The sequence below is a fragment of the Herpailurus yagouaroundi genome, unplaced genomic scaffold (assembly GCF_014898765.1).
Source record: "Herpailurus yagouaroundi ecotype Mexico unplaced genomic scaffold, PumYag 222, whole genome shotgun sequence".
NCBI lineage: Eukaryota > Metazoa > Chordata > Mammalia > Carnivora > Felidae > Herpailurus > Herpailurus yagouaroundi.
In genome coordinates, this window is record NW_024412453.1 from 13823125 (window position 1) to 13841840 (window position 18716).

The following is an 18716-nucleotide window of genomic DNA, read 5'->3' on the forward strand; positions in this document are numbered from 1 at the left end:
GAGGTACCCAGACTGCAGATCTAAATGTTAATCAAAGATTGCGACAGTCTTAAAATATAATGTGAGTGATGTTTGAGAACACAGCACAGCTTGTGCAGCCCTATGTAAAGCAGATGCAAATCATATGTAAATGTGCATGTGTCCTCCTTGACTAGTTCTTGCTTCAGCCCCGCCCCCCCCCCCCCCCCCCCCGAGGATTGGCTCTCCGGACATCCTTAAATTTCCAGTTAAATCAGTGGATGGGGAGTCTCTCACTTTTCAAGGCAGAAGGCTGCCTTTACTGGGTTTGAAGGGGCTTTTGAGAAAGAGTCATTAATAAGCTGATATTTGCAGAGGGAAATGGGAAACACAGAGACACCATGTGCCAGTGAGATGGTGGGCTGGGTCGCACAGATAAAGACACCTGCTCTGAGCTTTGAGAAGGATAGACGAGGTGGTACTGGCTGAGAACTCACTGCAATCCCAGGGGCAAGCAACCCATATTGATTTTTTTTTCCTTTTTTTTTTTAACTGCTAAAACATACAGGACATAAAAATTTACTATTTAAGCTAGCTTTAAGTGTACAATTCACTGGTATTAAGTACATGCATATTATGCAACCATCACCACCATCCTCTCCAAAACTCTGTTCACTTGCCAACGTGAGACTCCGTACTGATTAAACACTAACTCCTCATTCTCCCTCAGTCCCTGGCAACTACCACTCTACTTTGTCTATGATTCAAACTACTCTAGATGCCTCATATAAGTGTAACATGCAGTATTTGCCATTTTGTGACTGGCTTCTTTCACTCACCATGATGTCTTTAAGGTTCATTCATGTTGCAGAATATGTCAGAATTTCATTCCTTTTTGAGGCTAAATAATATTCCATTGTATGAATATACTACATTGTATGAATTATCCATTCATTTATCAGAAGACACATGGGTTGCTTCCACATTTTAGCTATTGTGAATAATGCTGCTATAAACATGGATGTACAAATACCTCTTCAAGATCTTGCTTTCAATTCTTTTGAAACAATTCACAAGTCAATTTGCTAAATGGTATGGTAATCCTATTTTTTTGAGAAACTGTCATATTGTTTTCCACAGTAGCTTCACATTTTACATTCCCACCAACAGAGCACAAGTGCTCTGATTTTTCCACATCTTCACCAATATTTGTCATTTTTGGTTTTTCTTTTCTTTTCTTTCTTTTTCTTTTTTTTTTAGTGGTAACCATTCTAATGGATGTGAAGTGGTATCTCATTATGATTTGATTGACATTTCCCTAGTGATTAGTGAGAGGAGCATCTTTTCAGGTGCCTATTGGCCATCTGTATACCTTCCTTGCAGTAATACCTATTCAAGTTCTTTGCCCATTTTTGATTTGGGTTTTTTGCTGCTGTTGTTGAGTAACCCATGTTGGTTTTTTTGCACACAGTCAAGTGGCTCTAATAGGTAGACTTGTGAGAGATTCTTCCAAGGGCAATATAGAGCTACATCTATGCTAAGCCTTCTACCATAGATTGTTTAGGTTTTCACTGACTTCCCAAATTGCTCTAAATTCTATGAGTGCTACTCCAACATCAATCCCACAATCGACTCTGGCCAGGAGGTCTACAATCACCACCTAAAAGATCTTTCTGACTTCCGGCTTGTTCTGCCCACTTTCTACATTGCAGCCAGGATGAGCTTTGTAAAGAAATATCAGATCATTCTCCTGCCTATATCAAACTAAGAATTTCCTGGCTTATTCAGAATAAAACCCATATTTCTTAGCATGGCCTACAAGAACATACGGGGCCTGGTCTTTCCTGTCTCTCTGACATCATCTGGTGACATTCTCTACATCTTCTACCACTTTCTGACCATTCTGACATTCTTTTGTTTCCTGGTTATGCCATGTTGATCACGTTAGCACCTGGCATCCCCTTGGCTTGAAGTGTTCCTCCTCCAGACCTGCACATACCTGACCCATCTTGCCGTTGATGCCTCAGAGAGTGTCTTCCCTTCCCATTCCAGAGTAGCCTCACCCCTTAGCCGGTTCGTCTCTCTCCCATCTCTCTTTGTTGCCCACAGAGAAGGTTTCGCTTTCTGAAATTATTTCATAATTGTGTCTTCTTCCTCAAACTCACAAAATTGGGTTTGGTTACTATTTAGAGTTCTGAAATAACAGGGGCTTAAACAAAACATACGTTTATTGCTCTCTCCCCTAAAAGAAGTCTGGGGCAAGGCAGGCCATCGTAAATCTTGTTGACCCTTCTACTTTTTTTTTTTCACCACCATTCTTAGGATATGGAATCCATCCTCAAAGTGGCCTCAATAACACATGGTTTCATATAGGAGAGAGAAAGGGGTAGAACACAAGAATGCTCCTGGCATTGTGAGTCAGCCCCTATTAAAGGGTTTTCCCAGAAACCACACCTAATAATTACCATTGCCATCTTGCTGGTGATCCCTCTCTGTTAGGAAAGCTGGAGAACACAGTATTATTTTCCTTTAATCTGGACATCTTGGCTGTGACTAAGGGGCCCATTACCAAGGGGTCAATTACTAAGAAAGAAGGGATAAGTGGCTATTGGAAAGGCAGGTGGCAGTTTCTGTCACAATTCCTTCTTGAATGCTTTTCCTCTACCAGAAAATACGAGCTTTACACAAGCAATGATCTTGTCCATGTGGGGTAATACAGTATCCCCAGTGCATATTTCAGTGGCTGATGGGCACATCATAAACACAGGTGCAGTAACATTTGCTGATCAAAAATGAAGCACAGTAGTGACTTTTACTTTCCAACGTGACGTTTAAGAACACACATGGATTCTTGGGGCGCCTGGGTGGCGCAGTCGGTTAAGCGTCCGACTTCAGCCAGGTCACGATCTCGCGGTCCGTGAGTTCGAGCTCCGCGTCGGGCTCTGGGCTGATGGCTCAGAGCCTGGAGCCTGTTTCCAATTCTGTGTCTCCCTCTCTCTCTGCCCCTCCCCCGTTCATGCTCTGTCTCTCTCTGTCCCAAAAATAAATAAAAACGTTGAAAAAAAATTAAAAAAAAAAAAGAACACACATGGATTCTTTCTGCCTTTCAGATTCTATGATAAGACAGGCTAATTAAGTATTGCCATAGGCCCACCCTCTTCTCCATTCCCCTCCCTGGGAAAATCCACCTGTCTTAAATCTGAGAGTCATAGGACCATTCTTATCATCTGCAAGAGGCATGGCGCTTCCTTTCTAGAAATCGCTGCCTCCGAGAATTTAGCATTATGTTCCACATGGAACCAATTTGCAGGCCAGAATAACTCAAACCCCTTCTTACTGATGCCGTGTGTTAATGTCCCTGACAATAAAATGTTGCTACGGCCTGGCTTCTAGCCTCTTCTCTGGAATTTTCCAGAAATCTGGCTCTATCAATGCTGCTGTCTACATTCTGAGCACATTTAAGAATGGCTGACTGCAAAAGCGGTCCCACAGTGTTCTTTTAGTTTAATTTTGCTCAAACACCGCTCAGACTACAGGCCAATGTCATGTGAAATGGGCTGTCATCTCTCCAAATAAAAGCACCCAAAGGCATGACAAGTGTTTGGTTGTGCTGAAACTTCCAAACCTTCGGGCGCCTGTTACCTAGAACACACAGACATCCATTTCCAAAGACGTTTTAAAGTGCATGATTCAGGGCCCATCTCGAAAACATTTCTCATCTATTACTTTTTAACCGATTACCATTCGATTTTTCAAATGATAAAACAGGAAAACCTTTAAACACTCAGTGGATCCTGAATTATTAAACATAAAAGGGCACTTTGGTGTATTTATTATCACACTGGAGGAAATCTTGTCTGGTTTAAGCTCTTAGCTCCTTAAAACATCCCCTCTACGCTGAAGTGGAGTTAAAAATGCATTGCCATAAAACTCCATCCATTTCCAATTTTCTCATCGTTGGTTTCTGACATTATGAGCTGTCACCTTCCCAGGTTGCAACTTCCCTGGGGAGGAGGATGGCCATGTGATGTTGGTGGTCATACTTCACTGGCCTCTTGCAACTGAAAATGAGGGCTGGTTCTCGGAGCCGCCTCCTTTTCCACTCTCCGAATGGTCTTAGCTTCTCCAAGGATCAACTTCTGGGGGCTTCTTGTAAGCACAGTCCGTACTGGCAAACTGTGTGCAACTCAGAATGCTCATTTCCTTGGAACCTATGCTGAGTTTTCTGCACTAGTGCCTTTTTTTTTTTTTTAATGGAGGTGATATTCACATTATGTGAAATTCGCCATGTTAAACTACAATGTAGCGGCACTTAGCACATTCACATACTGCGTAAAGCCACCTGTATTTAGTTTCAAGATATTTCCATCATCACCAAGGAAAATCCCATTGAACTGTCACTATTACCTATTGAACTGTCACTCTCTATCCCCCCCTCCCCTAGGAACCACCATTGGGCTTTCTGTCTCCATGGTTTTTCTATTCTGGACATTTCATATAAATACAATCATACAATGTGTGACTGTCTGTGTCTGGCTTGTTTCGCTGAGTACCATGTTTCCAGGTTTCATCCATGTTATTGAATTTATCAGCACTTCATTCCTTTTTATGACTGAATAATATTCCATTGTATGGATATACCACATCATGTTCATTCATTCTTCCACTGATGGGTATCAGGGTTGTTTCCAACTTTTGTCTATTGTGAACAACGTATGAACCTATATGTACAACTTTTTGTTTGAGGACCTGGTTGCTATCCTCTTGGGTGTATTCCTGGCAGTGCAGTTGCTGGGTCAGATGGTAACTATGCTTTTTGAGGAACTGTCACCTATTTTCTACAGAGTAACAGTAATTTTCGTTCACAGGTTTTAACACTCCTTTCTCTTGATGCCATTTTTAACTTTGTGCTCAAGAAAAGATCACTCCAGAAACAGAAAGAAGCTCTGAAATTCCCAAAAGCAGGTGTTAAAATCAACAGCAAGCTCACCTCTCCCTGCTTCAAATACAACAACAGGAAGCATGAGATGCTCAGAGCCATATTTTTTCTTATTCCTTTTCTCTGTCCCATAGGAGAACAGCTGTGGGAGAGGCTTAAAGGAACCACATCATACTTCGTTCCAACAGCCTGGCGAAAGCAGAGGATGCGGGGTAAAAGGCCTGTTGAAGGGGGGGAATGTAGGGAGAAAGGACAATTAGGGGAGACAGAGGAGGAATAATGCATGTGTTGAGGTGTTAGGAGAGAGAGATGAACAGCCTGGCTCCTCAGACCGGCTGTGGTATACACCTATGAAATGGAGCCTTTTAAATCCTCTTTAAAAATCACCCTGACTTGCATACCAATATGATGCCACTGGCTTTATATATTTCAGATAACCCAACTTCCCCTCTGCACGCCACTCCAACTATATTTAGCGGTACATATTTATCTTTGCTCAGAATTCCACTTCCCTTTCCCTTTGCAAATGCTGTCGTCCTTGCCTGAAACATCCTTCCATAAATCTTCCATCTGGAAATGCCCCCCTATCCTCAACACCCTGTCCGGAAATCCCCTGTCTCCTCCAACCTTCCAAGATACCCTTCTCAGCCTGGTGCCTGTGCCCATGTATAAGTACGTCATTCAGTTTTACTTCGAGTTACACAGGCCCGTCTATTCTTCCTAACCAAGTATTCTTTGAGGTAGGGATACCAGCTTCCTCTTAAAAATGGAGATACAAATATTTACTTCTCAGGGTCGTTGTCGGGAGGAAGTGAGTTCATGCATGTAAAGAGCACAACCTTGGACGTTGTAGGTTTGGATTATTGCACTTTCAAGGCCGTCAATGGTCTGAACAAAAGACTCTTGATTGGGCACTGAGAAGCAAGTGGGGGAAATGGGGCTAGGTCAGGAAGAGGGGTACAGGGCAAGGTGGAGAAACGATCTGCTGAGAGCTCTTCAGGATGGAAGGTGAGAGTAAACTTAGCATGACCAGTGCCAAGAGCAGCACTCTGACAACACACACAGATGCTCAGTATTGAGCCGGAATAACTATTATTACTGTTGCCATTCTGACTACTGGGCATGCTGATGCAGACTTCAAAATTGCTAAACCAAGCCTGTGCTTTTGCTTTCTTTGAATGAATGAAACAAGGAACTGGGGGATCCTGGGTGGCTCAGTCGGTTAAGTGCCGACTTCGGCTCAGGTCAAGATCTCACGGTTTGTGAGTTTGAAGCCCACATCCGGCTCTGTGCTGACAGCTCGGAGCCTGGAGCCTTCTTCGGATTCTGTCTTCCTCTCTTTCTGCTCCTCCCCTACTCATGCTCTGTCTCTCTCTGTCTCTCAAAAATAAACACTAAATTTTTTTTTTTTTTTTTTTTAAAGAAGGAAGAGTAGGAAGGGGAAGGAGAAGAATAGGATGAAGCCATGGAGGGAGGGGAAGGACCAAAACAAAACAGTAACCAATGAAGCTTCAAAACCTCCTCTGCAAGGCTGAGCAAGATGATGTTCACATTCTCCACATGCTCTGGGCCCAGGAGAAACTCCTTAGATCCTGCCACAAACAGAAATGCAGCCAAGAACGAAAGGAAAAGCCTGTCACGTGGGCTAAGCTACATTCAGTAATCCATTTATAAGGGATATAAGCCAAGCACTTTTCTTTAAACTGTGAGCATCTTCGGTACACGTTAACTCTTCCAAATGTGTGCCGTTGAGTCATGGTATTGTTCTACCATATCAGATGCCAGATGTGGTGCCAGATGTCAGGTGCCTGTCCCTGCCCATGCAGTAATGCTCACCTCGTCTGACCTGGAATTTATGTGGTGGACAAAAAGTTTGCACATGAGTTCCTTGCTAGAATTGGTTAGGGTTGACAGCACAACCAGTATTCTCACAAGAAACCATATCCTGCAAGCCTGTGAGATAAGCAATGTAAGAGGATGAGGCTTAGTAAGAGACATTCTCTCCTATCACCAAATAAAAGGCTATCCTGGGAAAGCTGGACCAGCAGCAGAATACAAGCTCAGCTCTTGATATAGCAAGTCCAACCCCATGCTCGATTCAAGGCACAAAACACAGTGAGGCTAACAGAGAGTAAGAGCTTTTTAAAAAAGGTCATAAAGTAGGGGTTTTAGAAATTTTGGTGCTAGAATTAGCAGAACAATGAACGGCAAGCAAAATAAAGACCACAGGAATCAGTTAATACCAATCAAATTTAATGTTGAAAAAAAATTATTTGCCTCCACTTTCGAAATCCAAAGAAATTACTTATTTCTGGTGACGAGGTGGAAAAGAAAATAGACTGAAAGATAGTTGAGGAACTTGCAACTTAGTAAAGAACAGCCCTTTAGAGATTACAGCCAACACTTTGAAATCTTCAGCCCCAAAGAATCAGATGTTCCCAAACCTTAGCCATCTTTCTGCCACTGTCGCTAAATGGCCATCATGTGTCATAATGATAAACTATCAGCTGCTTAATATGACTTTACACTGGTGTACTTAGTTTCCACTAAACACAGTATTTTTACAAGGCGACTTTATACCAATACTATAAATGGAAAAGAAGAAAAATAGTATCACTTATTCCAAATAGAGACTAACCATAAAATAAGTACAACGCAATCACAAGTTATTAAAATCTTGCTACCATTACCTGCAGACACTGAGCCTGAGGCCTCTATTTTAATATTAAAAATGGGGATCATCAAGTATTAGAGAGATGTTTAAGATGCCCTAGCACCACACGAAAAGTTTCTCAATAACATAAACAGGAAAATGGAAAGAAAATTCAGAACAGAATAACTCTGTCCCCAAAGGATTGGTTTAATGTTATTTAATAGCATCTCTGTGTCACCTAAGTCCATAATAATCTGATAGGATTTATACGTTGGGAAAGACAGTTTCCAGACAATACTTTTCTTAAAAAAAAAAAAAAAAAAAAGATGGACTCCTGTCTTTTCAACTGCTATTAGGATATCTCCTATTTCTAGCTCCCTCTCTAAGACAACTTAGTCTTTCACTTTCTCCTTACTGTGGAGACATTTCTCCCAATTTTAAATTAACTAAATATACTACCATAATCTATTGCTAAGCTTTGCTATGCCAGAGCAAAGTGCTAATACACCAGATTGTTATTTCAGACATGGACCTCATACCTGTACTTCTCTGCCCTGTTACACACCAGCTGTCTGACACTAGGCAAGTTCACATCTCTCTGCAAAGTCTCCTCATCTATAAAGCAGGGTACCAGGTAGTACCCAGCTCATTAGATTGAGTACTATGTAAAATGTAAAATGCTTACAGCAATGCCTGGCACATGTGAGGACCATATCACCATTTGCTGTTATATTGAACACTTGCCTGTTTTTGTTTCCTGTTCCCACTGTAACAAATTAGCACAAATGTAATGGCTTAAAACAACACAAATCTATGAGCTTACAGTTCTGTAGCTCAGAAATCTGATTCAGGTCTTGTTGAGCTAAAAGTAAGGTTGGGGGGCTTGGGTTCCTTTCTGGAGTCCCTAGGGGAGAATCTGTGTTCTCGCCTTTTCTGGAATTCTAGAGGCTTCCTGCATTTCTTGGTGCCTGGCTCCCTTCTATGTTCAAGACAGCAACTGCCTGTCAAGTTTTTTTCAGGGCACTTCCCTCTTCCACTTACAAGGACCTTTGGAATCATATTGAGCCTATCCAGGTAATCCTGGATAATCTCTCCATCTCAAGATCAGCTGATGAGCAAGATTAATTCTATTTGCAGCCTTAATTCTTCTTTGCCATGTAATCTAATCTATTCACAGTCTCCAGGGATTAGAATGTGAATATATTTGGGGTATATGGCATTATATTACCTACCACACTGCCAAAGTGTGAGAAAGCTATCGACACAAAGAACAGAAGACATGGTCTTTCTCTCTGCTTTTATGTTGTTCTCAAAGAGTGTGTAAGACTGTCCCAGAGGGATGTGTCAAGCAGGTGACCCTTGAACATAATCTCTCCTACCAGTATGTTTGATATGTCCCACATTTTCCTTTTATTGCTTATAAAAATACTTTTAACTTGAAATAGTTTTAGATTTACATAAAGACTGCAAAAAATAACAGGAGAATTCCTGTGCATCTCTTATGCAGCTTCCCCTAACAGTACACTACAGTGATCCAAGCCAGGAAATTCATACTGGGACAATACTGGTAACTGAAATGCAGATCACAATGGGGGTTCATTCGTTTATTCCACGTATCTCCCTTTTCTGGGTCTCACCTTGCATTTTGCTGTTATTTCTCTTTACTGTTCTTACAGTTCCATTCTAACAAGTCAACATTTGGTTGAAGTGAATGGTGCCACCAAGTACTTGCCTGGCAGAATAATGTCTATTCAGGGGACCTTTGGGCTCTGCAGGTATGTGTATCTGCAGCCTCTAGGTAAGCATTGCTAGGATGCTGAGAAGCCCCAATCCAGCAACTTTCAGCACCCCCCCTCCCCAAGTCTCTTAGATGAACCCTCCTCCCAAATACTGCACTTCCCCTAACTTCAGATTCACAGATGAACTCTCCCCTTTCACAAACACCAACAAGCTCCCGTGAGGCCAAAACAACAAAACGGCAGGAAAGCACAGGAGAGTCTAAGATGTTGGGTAGCAGGAGACCAGCAATCCTTCTCACACTCCTCCACTTCCCTCCTTCCTCCTGGTTTTGAAAACAGCTCGTGGAATTGTGCAGAAAGGGCATCAATAGATTACAAACTGTTTCCCTCTAATAAAACGTTAAACGATGTTGAAAATTAATCACCAGGGCCATCATGCTGCCCTCCTCAGAGGGAGACGGCTCGGGAAATTTAATAAATTATTATCACAATGATGTTCCTATTATAGAATTTGCATTTCATTCCCAAGGCCTGCATTCAGCCTCAGAGTTGCCTGATGATGGTTAAGAAAACTGAATGGACTCTTTTGCCTTAACGGTTGGAGGGCCCTGCTTACAGTGGTCCATCAAAGGGTATATGGGCTTCATACTTAATTATTTCAGCGTCTGCTCTAACCCCCTTCTGTATAATTTTGGTTTCTTTAAGACAACTAAAGACCGTATTGAATCGTGAGAGTGCCCTCCTGCCGGAAACACGCACTGTAATGATATGCCTAGCTTAAAAGCAAATCTAATCTACTTGCTTATTAAATTTAAATGTGTTTAAGGCTGATATGGTTTGAAGATGATATGTAAAATAACAGCCTCCATGGTTATAAATGTCAACTCTAAAAATTATATGCAATATAACATACAAAATAAATGCTGCTTCATCTTTACATTCCACTGTGATCAATTCATTAAACGATGTATTACAAGCCACGAGGACGGTTGTACAACGCAAGACGCCATTTGTCACAACATATTCCAAAGCACCCAGGAAATGCTGTGGAGATCTTTTGTCAGCAATGGATGATAGTTCTTATTAGAAAGAGGGGGGGAAACAGCTTTCCGATGTACCATGAGCAGAATTACTTCTCCAATCAAATATTAAAGACTGCGGAAATCCATTCTTAAGGCAAAGTTCCATATTTACAAAGTGGGACTGGGATAAAGGGGTTTCTTAGAAGAGAGGACTGGCTATAAACAGTTAAGTATGATGGTAAAGAATGAAGACAGATTTCCCCTGAGTTATGAAGCACAGTTTCATAATGTTCAGATCATACCGAAGGAGTCCCTAAGCTGGAATGATCACAGCAGGATCCTATGTGAATGTGAGGAGGGGGCATATAATATACACCTTGGGCCCCTTTTTCAAGCCTCTAATGGAGAAGACTGGGAGAAGCCTGGGAATACCCATTTCTTTCTAAAAAAAAGAAAAAAGCTTCCTTCATTATTGTCTGAATAGTTAACATGCTCTGAAGCATAACCAAGCTTTCCTTAGCACATGCATGCAAGCATGTGCATGTGTCTGTAGACAAGTCTGTTTTAACTCTTAAAACAGATGAATGACACAAAAAGATACAATGAATATGAACGACACAAAAAGATACAATGAATATGAACTCTGTGTGCTCCAGTGAACAACACGCACCACACAGAACCACAGTGGGAGGAGAGTAATACTCCCTATCAGTCGATCTGCTGGTGGAATACTTCAAGTGTTGCTAACTTCTGGCCAACTATATCCCTTTGTATGCCCAACCCCTTCAATTTAGGTCTTCTAACTTAGGTCACTTCCCATATCCCTTTAGCTCATAATCTAGAGATCAGAGTTTTATTCAGGAAAAAAAAAAGTATCTGGCTGAAAAGTCAAAATCTCTGTTGGGAATTTATTGAACAATGAGGAGGATCAATGCTTATAAAGCCTAACAAAAGAATGAGGGCAGTTGACTCTGCCTGAAAGGATTTTTATTTTAAACTAAAAAAAAAATTATAAATGCATTTAAATTTAATTGTGTTAAGCACAAGCTACTCTATCAATGGTATTCTACTCCTTAGTGACCTTTTAGGAAGTCTTGAGACTTTTTTAAATCAGTCAACAAAGAACTCTGCATTTGGGGCGCTCATTGATGTCCTGCCCAATCCTATTTCAATCAGGATAATGATCCTTTTGTCTTCTGTATTTCAGTTGGACCCATCCAGACACACAAGTAATCAGGATATAGATGGGCTAGGACAGATTCTTCGAGAAAACTGGTGGAAAGAAATAAAACTTTATTACTAGAGGTACTGGGAAAGTTATGCAGATTGCCTGCAGGTGTCTGGGAGTCGTGAGGCTGCTGACCTGGACTTCCCCAGTGATTTACAACCTACAGTATCTTCCTCCCAGTGGTAGGCTGGTTTAGAAAGTAAGAGATTTAATTGAGAGATTTAATTAAGAGATTGGTAATGGGATAGAGATAATTATGCCTCACAGAGTGCCTCATGTCCTCTGGGGTGTGTGTGTGTGTGTGTGTGTGTGTGTGTGTGTGTGTGTGTGTTGGAAGGAGGTGTTTTGGAGTGGGGCAAATACATTCCTGGAATTGGGGAAACGAATTGAATCAGTGTGCCCTGAGAGCATGCTCACTATGGAGATGCCACCCTCCCAGGCTTCATCAGATAGGAATCACTCAGCCTTCCCTCTGAATGCCCAAAAGTCTGGATCTGCCTCTGGCTAGAGTTCCTGAACCAAACCTTCATTGGATGGTTTATCCTGCTTCCCAGGCTACAGCTACAGCCCTCCATAGTGTCAAAGAACCTCCTCCAATCCCTAGCTGCCTGCTGGTCTCTATGCTGTGTCCTTAACCATTTCTTTGAAAGATCCTAACTCTGGACGTGCACTTTTAACCACAAACTCAATGTCATTCCTCTATTCCTTTGCAGTATGCCCTACGCTATCTTAATGGCTATACTTTCTGCAGTCGTGAGACAGATCTTCATCAGAACCCCCAAATGATATGGGGACATAAGCAGCTCAGGATGGCAATACCGAAAGTGCTGTGCTGAGCCAATGCTCATGGGACAAGTCAGTAGTGTGATCTGCCGTCTGCTTAGACTATAAAAGAACACTCAGGGAATGGGGTGGGAGAAAATTATACATGCGTGCGCGTACACACACACACACACACACACACACACACACACACACACACTTCCTGCAGGACTTCAGTTAGGGTCTGTTAGACCCCTCTAACAGGCAGTTAAAAGCTTCCTCCAAATGGCATTTTAAAACTAATTGCAATGCAAATTTCAACTTCAGAGTTTTTAACAAAACCCTACTCAGACAACATCAGAGTGTTTTAATGCAAGACTTACAAAGCCAAAGGAAATACAGGAAGATGCATTATGGCTTCTTCATTTTAGCCTAAGCACTTCAGTTACCTTCTCCAGCTTTTCAGCCATGGTCCATTTCAAGGATGTTTCATTCCATCACATTTGTGCCTCTGCTATCCTTTCCAGTTACATAATAATACATCTGTAGCTGAGTTGGCTAATTCGTCAAAATTCTCTAATGCAACCAGCAAAACATTCCACATTTCATTCAGAAAATGCAATTAAAGAAAAAGTAAAATGCAGTAAAAATGATCTACAATCCCACTATCCAGAGGTAACTATGGTTAGCAAACCAAAAAAAAATTTTTTTCAAGATTTCTATTCTGTTTGTGAGCTAATTCTTACAGTGGTGTGATTTTGCCTGAGCCATGTTGCGGAATCTGCTTTGTTTACTGACAATACATTGTGAACAGTGTCCGATATGACCACCATAAATTAGCCAATTCTGTGTGTCAGAAATTTAGGTTATTTCCAATTTTTCACCATTACAAAAAATGCTGATAAATATTCTTTTATAGGGAGCCATATTTGTTTCCATGATGTGAAAAGGATTTCCCCATAGTGCTAAATTATACGTATACTCCTTTTTAAGACTTCACACAAATTTTAAGTGATTGATAATCTCTCATAATAACTGAGGAAGGGCAGGTGCGCTATAAAGAAAAAATATATTTATGTCCTATTTTATGCCACCTGCCCCCTTGTACCTTATCTACAATTTTAGTAGTTCAAAGTATCTACAGAACTAGGTTTTGAAAATAAGTTATAACAGATATTAATGAGACTACTGAGTACATCCTAATACAGATGATATTTGATGGTAGTATTATTTTAATGATATTGCGGTTTTATACAGTATGATATATATATGATATGTATAAATATGTATAATATTATACACACACACACACACACACACACACACACACACATAGACATCTCTTTAGCTACTAAGAAGTAAGTTTCATGATGTTTGGAAACTTTCTTTAAAGTGGTTGCATGTATCTGCACAATTACTAAATCCCAATGTCAGTATATGATCACTGTATCATTCTTTCTCCTTTTCTCTACGCATGGCATTTTTCATAATAAAAATACTTTTATAAAATGGAGGTGGCTCAGTCAGTTAAGCGTCCGACTTCGGCTCAGGTCATAATCTTGCTTTCGTGGGTTTGAGTCCTGGGTCTGAGCTGTCAGCACAGAGCCTAGAGCCTGCTTCCGATTCTATGTCTCCCCCTCTCTCTGCCCCTCCCCTGCTCACACTCTGTCTCTCACTGTCTCTCAAAAATAAATAAACATTTAAAAAAATGAAAAATAAAAAGAATGGAACCAGAACATTCTTCTCAATGGGGGTTGGAAGCACACAGTAGGGACCCTGTAGTTCAAGTGGAAGACACGGCTAGTAGCTTGGCAACAAAAAAGCCTCCATTTCTGGCGTGCCATGATGCTGCATGGAATGACTGCTGACAGCAGGTGCCATGAGTAGCCTTAAGGAGACATTCTGTGAAACAATAGCATTTCTGTTTCCTGGAGGCACCAGAGTTCCCTGACCCTGCCTCTCTGGCCCCCTGGATCTATACTCACACACACCAACCAACCATAGTTGCTAAAGGCTGGCACCTGCTTGAGAGGAGGAGGAGAAAGGGTCAGGAAGTGAGTCTCCACTGGGTAACCGCATTTTTGTTGAGAATGGATTGGGCTTGTTGGTACCTAGGGATGAAATGGTATGGAACCGAAATTGCCATGGCTCACCAAGAATCTGTGAGGCTCGGGTCTACACAAGCTGGTGTAAAGGCTTTACAACCTGAAAGGAGTTCAATATCTTGACATGTGTGCTCACCATCTAACACTTTTGGTTATAGCAGGAAAAAAGAAAAAAAAAAGCGTATTTGGAGATAAACGGCGTAACTAGGTCTATCTCTGAGGACTAAATTGATTTACGATTGTGACACACAAATATCTGCCCGGATGTTTCTCAAGGTGTAATGAAAGTGGTGGGGTTTCTTGCAAATGGTGTATGCCATCTACCCAAGAATGTGTGTGTCCACAAAGATGACCCACAGTGCAGTATCGTCAGAGGCACTAGACCCAGATAGCTCTAATCTAGTCTTGTCACTTGCAGACAAAAGCACTGATCCAATGTTCTTCCATGCAATCCACCTTCGTCAAACGCGTTAAGGAAATTACCTGTCAGAAACATCATGGCTGAGACTCTGTGATTAAACACAAACGTGGAGATGCTCCAGGGTACAGTGGAATCATTAGGGAAAAAAAATTACACACAAACACCTCCTTCAATTCACTTTCCTTTGAATTAATTCTGTGGTCATAAATATTTGAAATCCGCAGAGCGATATATAACACGAAACTTATCGAGTACCCACTCTGGCTGAAACTATGCCAGACACTATCCCATAATATCCCCATCCGTTCAGTGGATGTGACGAGATAAAACTCTATGGACATTCCTCCATGTACTTATTGCACAATTTCAAATGTATTACGTAATCTAAGGCTCAATTTCCTTATCTGCACTGTGGGACATTAATATGCATATCATGTTGTCATTGCAATGCTTCAACAAGGTAATATATATAAAGTTTCAAGCACACCATTGAGCACAAAGTAAGAATTCTTATACTTATTAACAATTGTGAGTAAGCATTATTATTGTGGTTAATTAGTATCCCCTTCAACACACGCACACACACACACTCAGAGTTTAAGGATCTTGTCTAAGGTTTCAGATTGACAAATAGAAGCACGGAAATTTAGAACTAACATTGTTCTGAGTCTGAAAGTCCAAACTCTATCTGTAGGTCCCCATTACTCAGATTCTTAAAAAAAATAAGATTTCACAAGAGTTCACAGTCATTCATGGGGGTTCATATCTCTTTAGGTACACCCATGTGATCAAGACCTGTATATTATGACCCTGTGATACTGCAGTACCACACTATTTACTAACATGAAAAGGACTGTCAGAAAGGTATGTTTAAGGAGCCACACTTAAATTATTTAATGTTTGACCATGAGATTGGGATTGTAGGGAACTATGGGGGAAGTAAAAGCCCACATGCAATGCAGATAAACAGATGTCCTGCATCATGGGGTGAATTTGTGGATATATTGTGATTGCCATCATCTTTCCCCCAGCCTTCTGCTGAAATCTTTTACATTATCCCTATGCTTCCACTATTCCCCTCTCCTGAGTCTACTCTCACAAAATTCCTGAAAATTGTGAATTGGATGATGCCCCCTCTCTCAGGCCACTCAAATGGCAGGCTGTTGCTCTGAGACTAAAATTCCATCTCCTTACCATGAGCAAAGAATTTTCCTTGATCTGCTCCTCCACCATCCCCTCTCCCCCTTGTTCTTGGGGTTCATTCCAGACATGTACGGCCCTTTTTCTGCTCTTCAAACATACCACACCCTTTCCTGCTAATGACCATGCACAGGCCTTCACACTGTTGGGCTCGCCTCACAGACCCTGTCTTCCTCCTCCCCCGACCCTCGCATCAGTATCATCCCTAGTCATTCCAGTTCAAGGCATCCCATCTCACTGTCTGAATGACCCCATCACAGTCTGAAATCTTACCCTCTCTTTACTGGTTTACTTTATATCTTTTAAACTACTCCTTAAACTAGAATGGTTATTTCATGCAGGCAGAGACCTGGTAACATTCATACCTAAAATGACACCTGACAACAGGAGGTGTTAAGTACCTCCTTGCCAAATGGAAATTAAATACGATGAAAAGTTCTCCGTGTGTTTTATTAATTTTATTTGAACAGTAATGCTCAGCCCTTGCTCACTTTCTGTGTGAGTCAGCTACTCCCTGAGTCCTGCCTGGCAAAGATGGTTTGGCCCTGTATTCTGAGTACACCTTCCTGCTTCAGGCGCCTATGAGATCATTAATGCAGGCTTCTGGGAACCTGAAAATAACACACACACACACACACACACACACACACACACACACACACACACCCCTTTATTCAGAAGTATTGATGAAGTAAAGGGGGAGAAAGAGTGCAAAGCGTCAGTTGTACTTAAAGTTTGGATTGACCTGTGAAGGTTTAATTATATAACAATAATAAATAAATAAAAGACTTTGGGTTCAGGATAATTCCGTGCTGACCAGTGGGCTTCAGCAGCTGGTACGAAATTTCAAGCAGAACAATTAGTCTTGTTTGTTCTGCCAAATTAGAAGCTCAACCCCTACCTTCACTATCCCCTGCAAACTCATAAACACAGTAGTATACTTACATTATTGGGGATACATCTCTTTCATCCATGATGGCTCCCCTAAATCAAGCCAATCTCCTCTCAGACACAAATATACATAAGCAACGGTTGTTTTATGTGATTCAACCCATTGTACCTCAATTAATAGGTCCAAGGTTGAATACCAATCCTAGCTGGGTCAATTTAATTCTCTTTCCTGGAAAATTTAGAATCCAGGATGTCGTTCTCTTATTTATAATACTATACATTCAACAACATTGCTACATGTCCAGTATATGTAAAGCATTGTTCAGAAGAAGTCTTTGCTCTCAGAAGCTTAGGGTCTAGTGGGAGCAGCATATGGTAAATGAGTAGACGAAGAAAGTAAGATAATGTATGATCACAGCATGGGATTGGTATGGCCAGGGAAGGCCTTTGGAAAAGGTAACATGAACCAAAATGCAATTAACCTAAAAGAACCAATAATATGAGCATTTGTGGGGAGCATCTCAGAAGGATTGCGTGCAAGGTGCAAGGTGGAGAGAAGGGCGAATCCGATGGGTTGGCCATAAGCTGCAAAGAAAAGGGTCTTGAGAGTTGAGGACAGATGCCTTTGCTGGTCCTTGGTTCATTCTACTGGCTCAGGCTGCTCTTCCTCCTCTTTGTATATACTCTTGGCATCTATGGAATATTTTGAAGCTAAATTCTCCTTTCTCACTTATGTGAATCTGAAGGGAGTTTCTGGTTTTGCTTTCTCACCAAGAAGAATTAGGATTGCCTCTTATCCTCGGATTTCTAGAGCAACAGTTCACAACAGAATATCTGGAAAAGGGCAAAAAAGCTCAGGACAAGGAGAGAGAAGAGATATTCAGCAGCTGCTCAGCCTTCTGCAACCAAGGATATGAGGAAGTTCGGCAAGTGTGCGTGTGAGATCGTCTCATGAAGAAATCCGGCTTGAGGAAGGATTTTACTTTTTGTTTTTTATCTGTGGCTGTAGAATTCAAGTCAAGTTCCCTACAGAAGAACATCAGTGTTTACAAAGCAGGAATAAAATGACAATCCTTCAATAGCATCACACAGCTTACAGTTAAGGAAAGTTTTAAACTCTCCGACTCCAAAGCTCACGATCTAGGTCAAAGATACCACAATAAGGTTCATCTTAAGAGGCAACTGAAAACCATTTACAGTGGCTGAGGAATTACCATGAACATACTTCTTTTTTATTTAATGTTTATTTATTTATTTTGAGAGAGCATGAGTGGGGGAGAAGGGTGGAGAAGCAGCGGGAGAGAGAGAACCCTGAGCAGGCTTCAAGCTCAGCGTGGAGCCTGATGCGGGGCTCAATCTCATGAACAGCAACATCACGACCTGAGCTGAGATCGAGAGGCAGAGGGTCAACTGACTGAGCCACCCAGGTGCCCGACCATGAACACACTTCTGAAGCCTTGTCCAGCTCATCAGCAAAGACAGTGATCATCCAGCGGTGCGTGCCTTGGGTGCTGGACTGGAGAAATAGGTGGTGTGTGCTTCATTCACTCTCCCTGTTCCAGAGGAATTAACCCTTTTTCTCCCTCTACCTTAATGGCTGAGATCTTTCTTTTCCTAGCAACTATTTCAAAACACCCTTGCCCACAACTATTCAGAGAGATCCCCCCTGGGATGCTTCTCTAACACTGACAGGGCTCCAAATAAAAGCACTCTAAAATTCTCAGGCAACCGTAACTATGATCACTTATTAACTCATGAGCAGGAGGAAGACGGAGCAAAGAGCCTGAAGAGAGCAGAG

At 41.5% G+C, this 18716-nt stretch overlaps 1 protein-coding gene across 23 annotated transcripts in view; it reads right to left on the reverse strand.

Annotated features, from left to right (window-relative positions):
* The window catches only part of RBFOX1 (RNA binding fox-1 homolog 1), a 2071930-nt gene that overhangs the window by 465939 nt on the left and 1587275 nt on the right, over positions 1-18716 (reverse strand). The window lies entirely within an intron of this gene.